The 18,437-nt window shown below is 39.6% G+C and overlaps 1 long non-coding RNA gene across 1 annotated transcript; it reads left to right on the top strand.

Annotated features, from left to right (window-relative positions):
• Positions 1 to 980: 980 nt before the first annotated feature.
• Positions 981 to 17,828, top strand: LOC124993526 (uncharacterized). Its single transcript, XR_007110324.1, has 3 exons — positions 981 to 1,130; positions 3,514 to 3,623; positions 17,698 to 17,828. It is a non-coding gene; the product is annotated as an uncharacterized LOC124993526 (long non-coding RNA).
• The last annotated feature ends 609 nt before the right edge of the window (positions 17,829 to 18,437 follow it).

Raw genomic sequence — 18,437 nt, 5'->3', positions numbered from 1 at the left:
AAACACACATATTATACTTTTCTCCTACAGAGACCTTTAGATTTCAAAAGCAGCCTCCCATTGTAGGATCTCTATCAGCAAGGTTGGCAGCAAAGACAACTGCTTTATTTCCAGGTATCTTCTCTAGTTTTCTTTGTTTATTTTAAGATAGGAAATGTGACAAAGAGAGTGTGATTTTTTTTTTCTTTTTTACTGGACTCAAGTCGTCTGTATTTTAAAAGTCAAATTAATTCTACTCTGTTTCAGAAAGGGCTTTTGATTACAATAGTAGGGTTTGCTCTTCTGAAGATGAACAGTACCGGAAACTCCTGAATAAGTATGCTTGCTTCCTTTTTTCCTCCCTCCCTCCTTCCTTCCTTCCTCTTTCTCTTGCCCTTTTTCTCCTTCTTCCCTCCTTTCCCTCTCCTTTCCCCCCTCCCCAGTTTTCTTCCTTCTTTCTCTCTTTTTCTCCTCCTCCCCTCCCCCTTCTACTTCTCTTTCTCCCTCATGCTGGCTGCAAATATTTTCTCTTCCAGGGTACATAGGTAGACTTCCTTGATAAAACAGCTGCCCTTTTATTAGGAAAATGCTTTAATCAGCATTTTGGCTACTATGCAAGGACAGGGCCAAGGCTCATTCTGGAAGTGTGAATTAAGCCAATGAAAAGATAAATTACTTTATATAATAACATGCACTGGTCTCTTCCTCACACTGAGATTTCTATTTGCACTTGAAGAGATTTCTAGTGTCCTGGGAAGGTTGAAAGGATAAGTACTTCGGTGATAGGATTGGAGAAGAAACTATTTTAGAGAGGAAAGAATTTGGGGGAGGGAGTCTCCAGCAAGGTACTTCCTTGGATGGGGGATGCCCATGAGCTACAATGTCAGTGAAGTCGGATATATGTCGTTTAATTCATTTCCTATTCTATGTCCCTTCATTATCCAAATCTTAGAGTATTGTACAACAGCCTATGTCAGTAGAGAAGAGGAAGTGAGCAGATCAGGATAAGGTGTTGATTCTGTGACCCTGATGAAGAAATGTGCAAAGATGACATCCTTCACCAGAATTGGGGACACGGAAGACCAGGGAGACTTGAAGAGAAACTGGAACAGATCTCTAAAGAGTGAAATGACAACTGGAAAGCAGAAAAGGTCATCTTTCCCTAAAGTCCTTCAAAATACAAGATCTCCAACAATATGATGGGAATGGGGCTTGTTATTGTATTTGGATATAGCAGTTAGAGTGACAACTTAGAAGACTGAAGTCAAAGGGTCAACTGGACCCATGAAGATCCTGACTCAGTTTCAGTCTTGGATAAAGTTCACAGCACCTAGTAGGTGTTACCTAAAGAGTTTTATCCACGCTCCTTTCTGCTGGAAAGCAACAGAAAATGAGGGGAAAATTAATCAGGCTTTCCAGGGCTGGTCCTAAATTCCTGACACAGCACCTCCAAGGTGGATAACATGCAGACTTCCCCTCTCTGATCCTTAGTGGGCTAAGGAACATTGAGTAATCTCACTCCATGGAATAATAGTGAATTATTGGAGGTAATGATTTAAACTGTTTAGCGTACTGTAGGAGGTAAATGAAAGATTAATTCCTTTATCTAAGAAGGACAGTTTGTAGTGTCTAATGGAGAAAGAGTTGTCATGAAGAGAAGGAGGAAGATTTGTTGAACTTACCTCTTCTCTGTGGTATCAGAGGATGTAACTAGATTCAGTGGGTAGATATGACAAGTCTACTGTAGCTCAGGAAAAAAAAAAGAAAACACACATACGCACACACATATGTTTGGAGAGAGAGAAGAGAGAGAGAGAGAGGGCGAGAGAGAGACAGAGAGAAAGAAAGAGAGAACTGTAACTGTAGAGCTAATAGAAGGTGAGTTCCTTGTTACTGAGGGGAAATTCCACATGTCTACAAAAGCAAATCAATTAAATCTCTTAGGTCTTTTCCTAAGGTGAAATTTCACTCTTCTGTATGTGCTCCCTTTCCTTTGGTAGAAAGAAGGAAAACCCAACAACTATTACTTTATTTACAAAGAGCTGTCTCTGACTAAAGGGAAATGAGCCAAGATGTACTAACTTTTAAGAAACTGACCTTCCTCCCTCAGAGATACTATGTATTACATAAACACAAATAGCATTTTACTCTGCCCTTAAGCTGTGAATTCTAGGGGATTGTTAGAGAAAATCATAGGTCAAGTTTAGATTGAATGAAAAGGAGTGGGTCTCACAGCCCCCCAGATCTTCTCATGCAAAATAAAATCTTAAATTGTCCTCAAACTCCTCACAGTAGGGTAACATTTTTGCCAGAGTTTGATTTTCTTGGTTGTCCTCAGTGTGGGCACCAGTAAGAGGTCACTACTTATCCCAAATTCTGCATATTCTGGGATGGACTATGCCTTTGCCATACTGGCTAGTTGAATCTGCCAACCGTCTTTAATGGGTAAGCACCACATAGTTAAATGGATTTGATACCAGGCATTAAAATATAAAGCTAAACCAACCCTTTGAGGTTGATGTATCTTAATATTTGCAAGGAAAGCAGAGATTTTCCTATGAATTCTTGGCAAGATTCAGTCAGATTAAAGTCACTCTAAGCATATGATGTGAAAATCATTGACAAAAAAAAATCTCATGGGTACTTAGGCATTGTTTTATAATTCTGCTAATTAAAAATGTACAATGTGCAATTTTATAGTTGGTTACATGAATTTGTCAGGAAGGAATCATAGAATCCACATGTAAGAAACAAGAGTATCACACATTGTCTCAGGTTTCAGGGAAAAGATTTAACCCAAATGGTTTAAGGAAATTAGTATTGTTACTTCTTTTGTGAAGTTTTTATGTAAAGCCAACTCTCTGTGTAACAGATAGATGTAGAGTTACTCTGGTGCATGTGAGTGGAAGGCCTGAAATTTGCAGTGAAGGAATCTGAGTCAACCAATGTAGGAAGTGCTATAATTTGGATATGTATGCAGTCTCTCCAGAGTCCATGTGTTGGGAACCTGGTCCTTGGGATGGTGGTGCTGGGACATGGTAGCACTTTTAAGAGGTGAGGCTCAGTGAGAGTTCCTTGAGTCATTGATAGTATGCCCTTGAAGGATTAAGGTAGTTCTTTTGTGATAATAAAAGGAGCAAATCTGACCCCTTCTCTCTCCACTTCCTGATTTGAAGTGTAGTTCCTCAACCCTACATACACTCCTACCTGGATGTGACGCCATCTACCATTAGGCACTTACCACAGGCCAAACCAATGCACTTGGAACCACCAAAACTGTGAGTTACATAAGGTGACACACACAGAGAGATGGAGAGAGAGAATAAAACAATCTGCTGCACAGGTAATAAATTGTGAAATTGTTAAATTGTGCTGCCAGGAGACTGGAGAATACAACTAAAATACAAATGAACTGTGGGACCCAATTTTAGGCTGTCAGGTCAAGAGTGCTTCCTTTCTGATCTTAAAAAGTACAAGAACACTGAACTGTTCCAAGGACATGGAGTAGGCATCAGGCTGTGTTGTATTTTCCAGGTATGAAATGTATGAATGCCGTGGATGTGGGATCCATTACCATATTCAGATGCTCAGGCCAAAGGCAAAGGAGATGGCCTGAGACCTAGCTGAACTCAAACTTCTCAGAGGTAAGATTCCAGCCACTTCTTGCTCTCATTTGTGGAAGTACTCACAGGTCCCTTACCAGACCAACTGCTATCAGTCCAGCAGTGCCCAGCAAAATGACTGTAATGAACTGAGTAGAGGTTGTGCTCTTGGAAAGTAATGTAGAAACTCCGTAAATAAAGAGAACCAAGGAGCAATAGATCACTTCCTGTGTCCATTTCACAGGGGAAGGCAATATTTCAAGGAGGTAGATGTTTTACATCTACACGGTTTCCACTTAGCCTCTGACCTACTGTTACTGTAAATCTGATGACTACCCAGCTGTCAGCTTCCCAGATAGCATTTCACTCTAGTGTCCCTCTAGGAAGAGAAAAAATGCACACAGGTGAGGGAGAGAGAGAGAGAGAGAGAGAGAGAGAGAGACTGACTATTCCAGGCAAAGTTCATGTCCTCCTCTGTCTCTGACCAAAGCAATGGTAGCATCCTGGATTGATGGGAAATTGAAATGATGGAGGAAGGAAGGGTATGGGTGGGCTCGTGAACAGGTGTGGATGTGCTTACCTCTTGGAGCTCTGTGTGTATAGTGATACTTTCTTCTTGGTGCCTCTACCATCACATAAATTGTGGCTTAGGAATCAGTTATGAAACAACATTGTTTCAGAATGCTGTTTATTTTAATGTTGGATTTCAATCTTGTTTCTACCCATCAACAGGCTAAGTGACCTTGCCCAATCAATGAAACACATCTAAGACTCCCTTTCTTGTATAGTTGAGAAAAATATATTTAGTCCACAAAGACACATAGAGCACCCACTCAGATGCTCTCTATGCTAGTTGCCTTGGGGAAGGGAAAGAGATAAACACAGATAAACAAAATATGGTTCTTTCCATCAATCTCCCAGTAGACTACTTAATTCTTAAAACTCCTCTTGCTTGGCCTCGATCTCTTAGCTTATATGGTATCATTTTCCTCCTTGTGACCAGGCCCTGCCTAGCCCTATCCCCAGTTTCACCTTCACTGTACACACAAAAGCATATTCATGCACTCAGCTTCTCATGTCACCTTCTATATTCTCATTATACAGAGCCACAAAGTACACATACTGCTTAGAGTTCCTGAACATTTTTATTTATCTCCCCAAAGAATCATTCATCTCATCTTCATAGAGCTATCACAGTTATTTTACTTTTATCTTTATTGTTTCACTAACAACTGTCTTGCCTGCTTGACTGAAATTTCTCCATGGGCAAAGCTCATGTCTGCTCTCTCCACAATCTATCTGCAGAGTCTAGCATGCTGCCTTATATATACAGTAGACACTTAACATTTGTTATGTGAATGGATTGATAAGTGTTAGGTTTGTACTCTGCTATTTTTCAATGTATTTTTTCCTAGAACTTATTGAGCCCAATTGCCTCCCTTTAGCTCCCAAAGAAAAAGTTCATTCAGGACATCCTCTATGTTAGATGCTGAGGGATAACTAAATGCCAGGGTACCTGCCTCCAGGAAAGAACCCAGGGCTCTTTCATGCCTTTATTTTCCATTTAGAGTATAACTGAAATGTACGTGAAATACCTCAGGCAGTACCAATCTGTGACAACCAAAAACAACTGGGGGGAGAGTTTTTTTAATTAAAATTTTGATAAAGTAACCCTATACTCACTCAGTTTCTAGAGATAGCTTTCCCCAAAATGTCTCCCATTTATAGTTGGGAGTCCCCAAATAGAAGATTGATGTGGACTCACAAAGGAGAGTGTCAGTAAAAGTCACAACTCATCTGCCTGTTTCCCCTCAATATCATGAGAACATCAAGATGGAGTCAAGGTGTCTCTCTTCAAAGTTTCCTGTGTGAAGAATGCAGGGCTGTCACTGGATTCCTGAAGAATGACTGGAAGCCTCTTCTCCTTCCTCCATGTCCTATATGTTATCTGTGCTTAGTCTCACAGAGACTTGTGCAAACCCAACGGATCTTATCAGCCTCAAACCCTTCTTTACACAGAAGCCCCAGATCAATGAGAACTATTAGGGACAGTAGGCACCACTGATACTCGGAAATCATCTTTCCCAGTTCAAGTCATCAACTAAAGTCTATGTATAAGCATTATTGTGGATGGAGCTTAGGGAGTAAGGACTGCTGTTTATATGGTTTTAGACCAGACTCAGCCATCAGGAACATCTTTTTTATCAGTCACTGGGCTGAGGCAGCTAGAAAATTCAGGAGCTCAGACAATAAAACTGACACCAGTGTTCTGCCTTACAACAAAGACATTTTACTGGATTCAAAGTGACCCAGGTGAAGTTACCTCTTATCTTGCGGGGCTTCCTTTTTATCATTTTGCATCTTGCACCAAGTCATGGAGGCCCCCTTGTCACGGAGGGCTTCCACAGTACATGTTTCATGTTTATAGTACATTCTGTGGGTTAACTCAAGTTGACATCACCTTGACATCAAAATGAACACCTGGAGGAATAGTTAATTTTATGTGTCAAGTTGACTGGGCTAAGAAATGCCCAGTTAGTGGCTAAAAAATTCTTTCTGGGTGTGTCTATGAGTGCATGCTATGGTTTGGGTGTGTCCCCTCCAAAGTTCAGTTGTGGCCAGTGTGGTAGTATCAAGAGGTAGGGCCTTTAGAAATGATTAGGCCATGAGGGCTCTGCCCTCATCAATGGAATTAGGTGCCCTCAAAAAAGAACTAAGAGAAAGGAGTTCATCCCCTTTGTACCCTGATGCCTTCTTTCACGTGAGTATACAGCATCCTACCCTCTGGAAGACACAGCACTCAAGGTGCCATTTTGGAAGCAGATAACAGTCAGACACTGAAACTTGATCTTCAACTTTCTAGTCTCCAGAACAGTAAGCAACAAATTTCTGTCCTTTATAATTTACCCAGTCTATAGTATTCTGTTTCACAAAACGAATTCAGGATGTTTCTGGGAGAAAGTAGTATTTGAATCAGTAGACTAACTAAAGTCTATCCACCTTCCCCATTGTGGTTGGACATCATCCAATCTGTTGAGGGCTTGAATAGAAATAGAACGAAAAGGCAGAATAAGGGCAAATTCTCTATCTTCTTGAACTGGGATATCTATCTTCTGCCCTTAGACACCAGAGCTTCTGATTCTTGAGCCTTTGGACTCAAACTCAAGGATCCTACAGGATTTTTCTGGTTCTCTAACTTGCAGACAGCAGATAGTAGGACTTCTTGGCCTCCACAGTCTTGTGAACTAATGTGTGCGTGTGTGTGTGTGTGTGTGTGTGTGTGTGTGTGTGTGTGTTGGTTCTGTTCTCTGGAGAACCCTGAGTAATAAGCTTGGGTAGAAATCACATGCCAGACTGAAGGATGTTGAAGTGGAACAAAGCCCTACTTGGTCTCTTGTAGTAAGATCCTGGTGGCTAAATGGAGTTTCTCTTCTCTTTTCTTCATCTTGTCATTCACCGTTTTATTTACTCATTCATTAGGATTTGGGCTAGGATCTGAGGCTACAAAAATCCAACCTTGGTCTCAAGATGTACACATAGCCCAGTTACATTGAACACATGACAACGGAAACCTTCTAGCATCTAGCATATTACAACCTGCAAATATGTTGGCCATTAGCGTGTCAGACAGAGAAGCAGGTATAAACCACATGTTGGGGGAACACAAGTCAACTCCAAAAATACCTGAAATTGAGAGGGAAATGCCAAAGCAAGATTTTTAGATAAAATATGGACAATAGGAGCTGGAAAACTGGGAGTGGGCAAACAGATGGCTAAGTAGGACCAGACGTTGGGCAAAATCACCAATGTGTATTTGGTTAAAATTAGAAGCAATCCAGGAGAAGGGTTAAGAATGTACATGAAGATTGGAGCATGTACAGCACAAGTGGACTCCTAGAGACAGGTGGACTGGCATAGTCAGCAAACCAGTGGAAGCAGCTCAGACCTCTGATGGGCCTTGAAGACCTCTTTGTGACTGGGATTTGATGTGGTGCTAGTTTTATAATGCCTGATTTATTTGGTTATATTGCATATCTAAGTAATTTGTTGAAGGCTATTATGAGCAGATCCCTGGACTCCAACAATTGTCCCTGTTGTCTGAGGACTTCCAGTGATGCCGAGAGAGGAAGGCAGGCAAAGAGAGCTACACTGAGAACTACGGCTGTGGTGGGGAAGAGGAAACCAAGCCGACATTTGGTGTGTTGTAGCATTCCCAGCTCTGGTTTAACACAAGCGATGTGTTTCACTCACAAACTGGCACTGAGAGCTCATTTACATTTAAATAAGAGGCTTGTTAATGCCAGCAGGAGGACGCTGTCAATGCCAAGCCTGGCTCAGGATTCCTGCCAAGGAGTTTCTAAGAGCATCGCTCTAGGAAACTCCCCCAGAAGAGAAGCAAGCATGCCTTCTCATTAAGACAGCTCCACCACAGTGACATTTGCCTCAGAGTGGCAAGCCTTTGGCTGGGCTGGAAGCAAGTTGTTGAGTCTTGGAAAGTTAGCTGTTGCCAAGACAGTCGTTTAGTTCAATTTGGCTCCATGCACACTCAGAGACCACCTGGCACGTGGTGCTCTGGTTGGGAGTATGGCTAATTCCTGCCCTCTGGCACCTCCCAGGCATGTTGGCAGGACCAGGTGTTCCTAAGAAGCATGTGCAGAAGACCATGCTACAATATGAAGAGAGGGCCTTGTCCATGGTCAGACAAGTCTTACCATTGGAAGATTCTTCCTCATGCAAACAGGAAGCACATTTTCTTGAGCAGATTGTGCAATCACATGCCTACAGATGCCAAGCAGGGAACATGAATGAGTGAAGTGGGCTGTTTATAAAACCCTCAGAAGTGGTGGGATTGTGGTAACCTGGAAGGTACCTGTCTAGTCTAAAGGGGTAACTGGCTACTCAGCAAGAACTGAGCTTGGGTTTTAGAAGTATGGATCGTGTCTGAAGTTGCTTGAAAATGAATGGGGTAGACAGACATTAAACAAGGTTGACAACACAGTTTGTAAGTACTGTCACAGGGAAGTAAAAAGCACTGTAGAAGCACATGGAAGTAATAGGGGCATGTAACCCAGAATCTAAGAGGCACAAAGGAACTGAGGTTTCAGTTCAACCTGAAGCATGAGCAGAGGTTACTCAGGAAAAGATGGATGAAGAGAAAGGGAAGATTCAGAACAAAGGCTCCGAGGCAAGAGAGAACAAAGTCATTTGAGAACTTAGGGAAATTTTAATGGAAGAAACTTAGAATTCAGGGTAAGGAAAGGATGGAGAGGTAAGCAAGGACTAGACCCCAAAGGGTTTTTTAAGCCACTGAAAGAGTTTGAACTTCAACCTAGATCAATGAGGTTAAGCAGAGGGGTGACAAGTTCAGGACTGATGCTAGAGGTGTCCTCTAAAGGTTACATATGCCAGTGCTGATACGGGAAACATGGTAAATAAGGAGGACTTGAAGTCAGAAAGCCATGGACTCTAGGTCTAGCTACATGTCTCTGTGAACATGGGCAGGCCTCATTTGCCTATAAAATGGGAAGAATGTATATGAGTATTGGTGAACTACTGGGGGAAAGGTAACTGTCATTCCTGCTGATTGTCTGGGAAAACAGTAAATTATCATTTAAACCTTCTTGTCAGGGCTTTTGACACTATTGTATTAGAAGTCTTAAGAACATGCATTCCTTTGTACCCTGCAATTACACTTATAATATTCAGCCTAAGGAAAAAGTGAAGAATATGTGCTAATATTTAGCTATGGCACTGTTCAATGTAGTGTTGTTTATAAGAACCAAAAAGAAGTGGGGTCAGGATTTAAGTCTCGGCCAGTTAGATATACTCAGTTTTTATCCTGCTGAGGTCATTTTGACCTATAATATTTAAGTAAGATTGAGTCAGTTTATGTACGATTTATGTACAGTTTATGTACAGTGAAAACCTTGTGACCAAAATCCCAATATCTCCAGTGATTCTTGTTCTCCTAGTTGCCTCTGTCTGCAAATTCTTTTTAATTCTCTGTCCATATTCTGTCCCCTTCTCTGGCCATCCTTTTTATTGCAGTGATCTATCCTAAATACTGCCTAGTCCAAATACCTTTCGGTCCCCCAGGTATGTGGGACATAGACAGAGAATATGGTCAGCTTTTCCTGAGGGTTTGGATAATGGAGAAGTTGACATCCCAGCAGACAAACATCTTACTTTGTATCTCCTTACTTCTCTCTTTTCTCTCTTTCCATCTATTTTGATATTATTTTCCAGGATTTCTGTTTTTTTTTTTTTTTTTTTCTTTCTTTCTTTTTTTTTCCCTTTGAGGTTCTAGGGATCAAACCCAGGACCTCATGAAGCTAGGCAAGCACTCTACCACTGATTTCTTATTTGTGGTATCCTCTTTGGCCAGCCATCCCTAAGCTGTTTACTTTCCTTCATATTTTCACAAATTTATCTGGTTCACTACTTCTCAGTACCCACTCAAGCCTAACCAGAGACTCGTGAGCAGCTTCTAATCAGAGTCTTAACTGTTAACAGCACAAAAAAGTCAACAGGTCTTAAGATTCCACTTCTTCCCTTGCTCCCCCAATGGTCTCTGTAATTGGAAGGAAGTAGTACAAGACTTTATTTCCTTATTCATGCCAATCTCCTACCATTTTTGAAGATAAAAAAGGAATAATAATGCTCATACTCCCCTTGAAAATAATCTCAATGTCCATAAATTGGGCACAAAATGAACCATGTACAGCTATGCAATAGAGCACAATGAAGTCAATAAGATGATGTTGTAGAACAAGTATTGATATATTCAGAATATGTTTGAAGGAGAATGTTCAGCACATATGAATAAGTGGAAAGTAAAAATAGAAAACAAAATACCACAATGCCAGTTTAGGTTGTCTTTTGCTGTAGCAGCAATGCTAAGGATCAAATGTAGGTTCTCCACAGGCTAAGCCAAGTGCTCTACCATGGAGCTACATCCCTAGCACACATCACCACTTTAATCATTTAAAAATGTATATTCACTTTTATGCATGCAGGAAAAATGCCAGAAAAATGGTGCCACTGGCCTATGTCTAAAGCAATGGCTGTCGATAAGAGTGATTCTGTTCCTCTAGGGGAAATTTGGCAATGTCTGGTGACCCATATTTGATTGCTCCAAATGAGGGCAGATGTATTAATGACATCTAGTGGGTAGAGGCCAGGCATCTGCTAACTATCTGATCAGGCACAGTATAGCCCAAACAACAAAGCATTAGCCAACTCAAAATGTCAGTAATGTCAAGGTTGAGAAACCCTGTTCTTGATGATGGATGGGTTCATGGAAGACTAAAACTTTCTCTGTGCTATTTGTACTTTCTACTTTTTCCACAATGAGCATATAGATTTTGTGTAATCTTTGTAAAAAGACATACTAAGAGAGCACTTCTGAAAAAGATCTGGAGAAAATGCCTGTATATTTGCCATGAAATAACTCATGTAAAAGTACTTAAGCACAGGCCTCTGGTTCCCGTGCCAACACATTCCCTTTCTCTAAACACACTCCTTTAAATTGAGGATCCAGTACCCCAGAAGTGGCATATGACTCTCTCACTGACTATGTTACAACTTATGCTGCCTAACACGATCCAAGATTTTTGGGCCTTGCTGTCCTCTCATAAACTCAGTGAATCTTCTGTTAACTGAAATATCTTTGATTTTGTCACTTATGTGGTCCCCTGAGGCATCTTATCAGAACCAAAGAGGTAGAGGAGGTGTCTAGTTAGAGAAAACAGGGTACCTGTCACATCCAGAGTTCCGAGCTACTGATCCTCCATTCATGGAGATCTTGTTCATTGTCTCAGAAAACCTTTGCAAGAGAATGGTTCTTGTGGTCATCAAAATGTGTTTTCTAGGAAGCTTAATCACTCAAAGAAGTAGTTTATAGCCCCCACAGACTCATAAGCTATGAACTTTAGCCCTAATTAGTAGCTGAAAACAGTGATGATTTAGCAGAGCCTCTGCATTTGGTGACTGTGGCTTCTGAGCTACCAATCACAGTTGAAAAGAAATGGAGACCATTTCTGCCATGTAATGGATTATTTTTCCTAATTCCCAGGGAGCTGAAAAGTCTTGTGGAGGGTGACTTTTCCATAGACCCTAAAACTACTGGAAATTCAGAAGTTAGAGAAATGACTCACACCATGAGAAAAGTGAATCCCACAGTTGTTAGGGGATTTGGTTGATTTGCCAATGGGGTCTGTGCCACCTTGTGAATACTCTAGCTTCCAACAATTAAAGGAGCTATTGCTTTCAGAGAGGGAAATTTTTCCCTTTTGTCCAGGATAGTAGAATTTCTCTGAAAGTAGCATGAGACAATTGATCCCTGTTGCCACCAGATTGACTGGGAGAAAGGAGAAACAGACATTACTTAATGTTCAAAACAAAGCCTAATGGTAGAAACTAAAAGAGAATAAAGCTAGAAGGAGTCAGGTAAGACAGGGACTGACACTTTCTAAAGTTCTGGAAGGAGAGAGTGCAGAAAATATTGAGACTCTGTTCAGTCCAAAAGACTCGGATCAGACAGTTTTGGTTATCAATCATCTGCCATGGATGGTGTGAGAGAAGAGACCCATCTTATCTTCCAGAGGCAATTTTGAACAGTACCCCTCCATTTCTATCTCTGGAAGACATTCCCAGAGCTTTGATTCTGCTCATTTCTCAATTTTCTTTCTAAGGGAAGTCATTCCCAGTCATGTCTTTAATCATCTAGTGCACACTGAACAAGGTTCTAAATCTCTCTACTCTATACAAACGCTACTCATTTCCCCAAGGACAGAGCTAAGAATAGTCTCTAGGGAGGCAGAAGAAACTGTTGATAGTCATAGGTATGAGGACTTGTTTTTGAAGGACCAGAACTCCTGAAGAAGTGGAGCATGCACATGCAGCCTCCACCCTGTGATGGGGGGCATCCTGGTGACGCTGCAGATCTCAGCACAGGCAGGAAAAGCTTTGGCTCCTCACTAGTGGATCTGGGCAAGGTCCTTTCTGACTTGGATTTCAGTATTATTTATTGCTCTTATGAATAACTCAGAACAACAAAAACGACAAAATCCAAGAACAAAAAACCTTTTGTTAAACTTAAGGGTACTCTTGGGAGTTTGGGTTGTTTTTTTTTTTTTTTTTCTCTTCCACTTTTCTCTGTCTTAAGTGGTTATGATGTGAGGAAGTCATTCTGTCCAGACTGTGAAGTATAACAAGAGCCTGGAACTTTTCCACTGTACTGAGGCAAGGAAAAAAAAAAAAAAAAATCCAGAGGAAGTAATATTAGTCAGTATTTAGTCACACTTGAGAACAATGGGATAGTTTGGGTTGGCTTGACATCACACACTTTTATCTCATTATGACCGAGATGAAACCCTTTCAGTTGGGAAATTTCATCCAGTGTTTGAAGGGATTCAAGACCCCCTTCTAACTTCCGCCATTACAGTACAGAATATAAAATAGTTCTTCACAGTCCACAAGGGAAAAAGATTTTGCATACAAACTAATAAGAGTTAGGAAGGGAAAACAATAGAGTGGAAAATATCTCAGCGACCACAAAGAACAAGTCCAAACTGGCCACTCTTCCTCTCCTCCTGGAGAGTTGTCATTGACTTCCGTTTGCTCTGCAAAAACACTTCTGTCTGTTTCCTTTAGGGAGAACTCCAGAAAGGCAGGACATCTAGTTCTTACCATCCCATACAGAAGCCCTCATTCATCCAGTTGTCCCATATAACAGGCCTTAGTGCATATTTACATAGGCCTGTTATATGCCTGGTACAATGCATACAGGGGAGGGTAAACCAACTCATCTAAATGGAAGCTGAGTAGAGGAAAAGCCAGTTTTAGTTTCATATAACCATGCTAGCATATATGCAGTTCAGAGTTGCATAGTAATACATCAGAGTGACCAACACCAGAGGTCAGAGAAAAGAGATTTCCTGGAAAAGGTAACTTGTGGCCCGGGTCTTTGACTAAGCAGTGTCAAAGATGGACAAATCAGACATTATCTCACGGGGCAAAAACAGACCCCCAACTTCACCCCAGAAACTACTGATATTAGGGAAAAGGAGGTAAGCATTTTTCCCATTTGTGCAGAGATGATCTGGCATTTTAGAGTCATATTGAGGAAGTAGAGATGGGGAGTGAGTGAGGACTCAGGCATGGTCAGAAAAGTGTAAAATTCCAATAAGTGGCCAACTGTGTTTGCTAACTGCTAGAATCAATGTTGGGATACTCTTCTTCCATGGAGAATGGAGACCAAGATCCTGTTCTTCCTCCTTCCTAATGATTACACTTATAAGGAATGGCTTTTGAGTGTTTGGGAAATATGCCTAAGTTTTAGAAAAGAAGATAGATGATAGATGATGATGATGATGATGATGATGATGATAGATAGATAGATGTCAGAGAAAAGATTTACAGTTGTAGGATTTTTATGTAAATGCTTGAAGAGGGAATCAGGGACCTATTGTCAGTTCTTGGCTGGAACCAATGGTAAATTCATTTCATAGCCATGAACTTTTCTCTCAGGAGCTCAAATGTGAGCTACATTGTCCCAGGGATGCTGCCTTAGGCTACCAGAAGCCACGTGAAGGTTAGTCAAGTCTTCAGTGCAGGGGTTCTGACAGAGTCATTATGTGGCAATAGTTCTTGTAGTGCTCTCAAGCAGTGCCAATCAGGAATGAGAAGGAACAGACTAAACAGAGGGAAGTAAATACAAAGGTGCACTCTGTTTGAAAGTGGTATGTGGTTTCATGGCGGGTGTATTGGGAGAAGTGGGAATAGAAAAAGCCAGAAAGGTAACCTGAAGACAGTAAATTCATGCTAAGATATTTTTACTGTGTCTAGGGATAGCAGAGACACAACAAAGGTTTGGATCAGGAGGATAGTGAGGCCAATTCATGGTTGGGAATGCCAGACTGGTTATAGTGAAGGATGGTTTAGAGGTGGTGGTGAAGGATGATTTCAGAAAGACTGAGACAGGAAGAGAAGTGAGACTCTGGAATGTTTTCCTAGAGGAGTAAAAGAATGGACAAGGGCAGGGTGGATTAAGTGAGGGAGATGGGTATGAAAGAGAAAGAAGAATAGGATGCAGGGATGAGAGAGGGGGATATGGGGTAAAATTAAGGTTTTAGTCCTGGGTGACCCAATAAATACAGACTTCTTTGACATGACCGTCTTGTGTCTACTTCTTTCTTCATATTTATTGGGTTGATTCCCTTTATTAGAAAATTGAGATGGAAGAAGGAAGGCTCTTTGATCTGAATTGAAGGATTTGGCTTGTGGGACTTCATGCAAAATTCTCTACCATTGCTAGTTTTACATAATCATAAGGAAGTAGTGAGAATTTTATTGACTTTCTGAGAAAAATAACCAGGCAGAAAGAGATGAATCTTGGGAGAAATTGAAGGAGAATCAATTTAATTCCATTGGATAATCACTCATTTAGGATCTGTGTTGTGCCTGACTGCACTACATACTCTGGGGAGAAGGTTACCTAAATTATGAAAATAATTTTTTTCCAGAGGAACCTTAGTAATAGTTTGGATAGGCAGATGTACACAGCCAAGGAATGATGGGGTTATCATTTGCACTGTAGTTGGAAAATGCAAGAAGGAGTGATCAATTTCAAGAAACAAAGAAAAGTGAAAATTTCACAAAGAAAGGTCCTTATAAGAGATTCCAGAGGCAAAGAAGTGTGGGTAGAGATAGCAAAGCACTCTATAATTACATGATCATGATCCACATTAAGAGCATTGCTCTCCATTTTCTAGTCATTCTCATCTTTTACAATTTTGTACAAAATAAATAAGTAAGTAAATAAATAAATAAATAAATGCCAAGATGTAGTCATAGGTCTTCTCTTATATTGATCATTAAGGATGTATCAAGTCCTTAATTCTGTATGGAGTGTGAAATGGAGGTACAAGGGGGAATTTCTTCCATTGTTTTATTTTAACTGTTTGTTGTCAATTTTCTGATGGATTTATAGCACTTATTACAATGTATAATAATAAAATGACTGGCTAGGAAACCATAATCCAACTAAAGAGGTAAGAGTGTTCATAGTATCACTGAAGCTCCCATATGACTTCCCTAGGAGGTGTGTGTGTGTGTGTGTGTGTGTGTGTGTGTGTGTGTGAGAGAGAGAGAGAGAGAGAGAGAGAGAGAGAGAGAGAGAGAAACAATGTAATTTTATTTTTAAAAATTTTCTATAAATGATATCATATGACTATATTTTTCTGATTTTTTTTCTATTTGGTATGTAGGTTTCTGAGAATTTTTTTATATATATTTACATATATATGTATAAATATTTATACATAGTAAATAGTTTTTTATATGGGGGGGTCTCCTTATATTGCCCAGGTGAGTTTTGAACTTTAGGGCTCAAATGATCCTCCTGCTCCAGTCTCCTGAGGAGCTAGACTACAGGTATGTATTACCACACCTGGCATATTGATTTATTCAACTATAGTTTATTAATTTTCACTATTATACATCGTTCTCTGGTGGAAATATTCTACAGTTTATTCATCAATTCTCTTTGGGAAAACTTCAGTTTTGCACTTTTATAAACAATGCACCTCTGTACGTCTTAGTACATGCCTCTGTATGTGGACAAGAGCAGAGTTACTAGTTCCTATAGTTTGAATCTCAAATGTTTCCTTAAGGTTCCCTAAAGACTGGCTCCCCATGGTGGCACTATTGGGAAATGGTAGAACCTTTAAGAGGTGGGGCCTAGGGAGAGGTTTTAGGTCATTGGGTGTATTCCCTCAAAGGAGACTGCATGATCCTGTTCTCTTATTTTCTCTCTCCTTCTTTTCTTCCTGGACTTCACTAAATGAAGAGCTTGCTCCACTATATGCTCCCCATCATGATATGCTGCCTTGCCACAGGCCCAAAAGTAACAGGGACAATCAATCATAGATTGGAACCCCCAAAAGTGCTATCCCAAATAACTTTCTCTTTATAAGTTGATTATCTCAGGTATTTGCTGTATTAACAGAAAGCTAATACACTGTGGTAATAAGACTAGGACATCATCATCTTTATTAGATAATATTAAATTATTTTTCAAAGTGATTTCACACTTTTTCTGTATGTAAATACCTATAGCTCCACATCATCTCCAATACTTGGCATTATCAGACTTTTAGAGTTTGCTGACCTGATTGGTATCAAATGCTAACTCACTTTAGTTTTAATTTCCATTTCCATAATGACCAATTTAATTCTTTCATCTGTCAGCCATGTATATTACTTCTTCCATGAAAGGCCTGCTCTTGTGACTATTTTTCTACTGAATTTTCTTTTCCTTAGGAATTTTTTTTTTTTATATTCTGGATAGTAATCCTTTGTCATTATTATGTCTGGCAAATAGCTTTTCGCAGCTTGAAGCGATTATGAGTCTTTTCATTAACTAAATTTATTACTTTTAATGAGGCTTAAATTGTCTATTTGTTTACTTATAGCTTTTTTGGTTTATATTTTCTTCAAGAAATAGTTTGTAACCTTAAAGTCATAAAGATTTTAAAAATAGGCCTTAAAGTTTTGTTTACATGAGGTAAGCATTAGGAATTATTTTTTCCATATTAAAAAAATTATCTCAGCATCTACTCTTTCCACAATGATATCATTTATCAAATTATCATAAATGAATGGTTTTGTTTAAGGATTTTCTGTCATGGTCCATGTGTATGTTTATCTTTTTAAAATATAAATAAGATACCGTTTTAATGACCACAACTTCATAGAAAGTCCTATTTGATAAAATTATTCTTCCTTGTTCTTCAAAAACCTCTTGAGTATTTTTGTGTTTTCTTTGCCATGTCCATTTAGAATTAGCTTGTCAAAATTTATGAAAAATTCTTATGAGTCATATGAGAATTCTGTTAAATCTCTGGTTAAATTTAGGGAAAATTTACATTAGTGTGACATTATTTTCCTTTCTTTGAACATGATACATATTTCCATTTATTTAGATCTCCTTTACTGCTCTTCAGTAAAGTTTATGATTTTCTCCATTAAGGTCTTATCCATTTTAAAAAATGTTTCAGGCAATCTACATTTTTGGTTGCTATTATATATGTACTAAAAAACATAATTTCAGCAGGACTTGGTGATGCATGCCAGTAATCTCAGCAGTTTGGGAGGCTGAAGCAGGAGGATCAAAAGTTGAAGACCAGCCTAAGCAAATTGGTGAGGCCTTAAGCAACTCGGTGAGAACCTATCTCTAAATAAAATACAAAAAAGGACTTGGGATGTGGCTCAGTGGCTAAGTGCCCCTGATTTCAATCTGCAGTACCAAAAACAAAAACGAAACAGAACAAAACAAAATAATTTCAAACTGTGGCTGTTGCCTACACATTAACATACCCAGTGGATTGTGTGGGGTATAGGTTACGTCTAGCAAACTTGCTAAACTCTTTGATAGTATGTTGTATATTGCTTTGAGTTTGTGTAAAGTTTTCTATAATTGTATCATCTATGATGAATGGATATTTGTTTTCTTGCATTCCACTGCTTTATGTTTTGCTCATGTTATTATAGCTACACTGACTGGTGTCTTTGCTAAGTTGAATAGAAGTAGGTATAATGGAATTGAAGTGTAAAGTTAGCCAGTTGTTTATGATGAGTGTGGAAAACATCTTGTTTATGATTTTCAATAGTTATTTCTAATATGTGACCATTTGGGGTGATTTACATAGAGAATCTATTCAGTTAAAGTTTCTATCTATTCCTAGTTTGGCTGTTGTTTAAGTCATAAATGCCTTATTTTAATATTCTTTTTTTCCTGAATCTACTGAGATACCACCATTATAAGATTTTTTTTGCCTTTTTTCCCCCCTGGTG

The sequence above is a fragment of the Sciurus carolinensis genome, chromosome 9, assembly GCF_902686445.1.
Source record: "Sciurus carolinensis chromosome 9, mSciCar1.2, whole genome shotgun sequence".
Lineage (NCBI taxonomy): Eukaryota > Metazoa > Chordata > Mammalia > Rodentia > Sciuridae > Sciurus > Sciurus carolinensis.
Note: the sequence above shows the minus strand (reverse complement) of the source record. Positions and strands in the feature narration are given on the sequence as shown.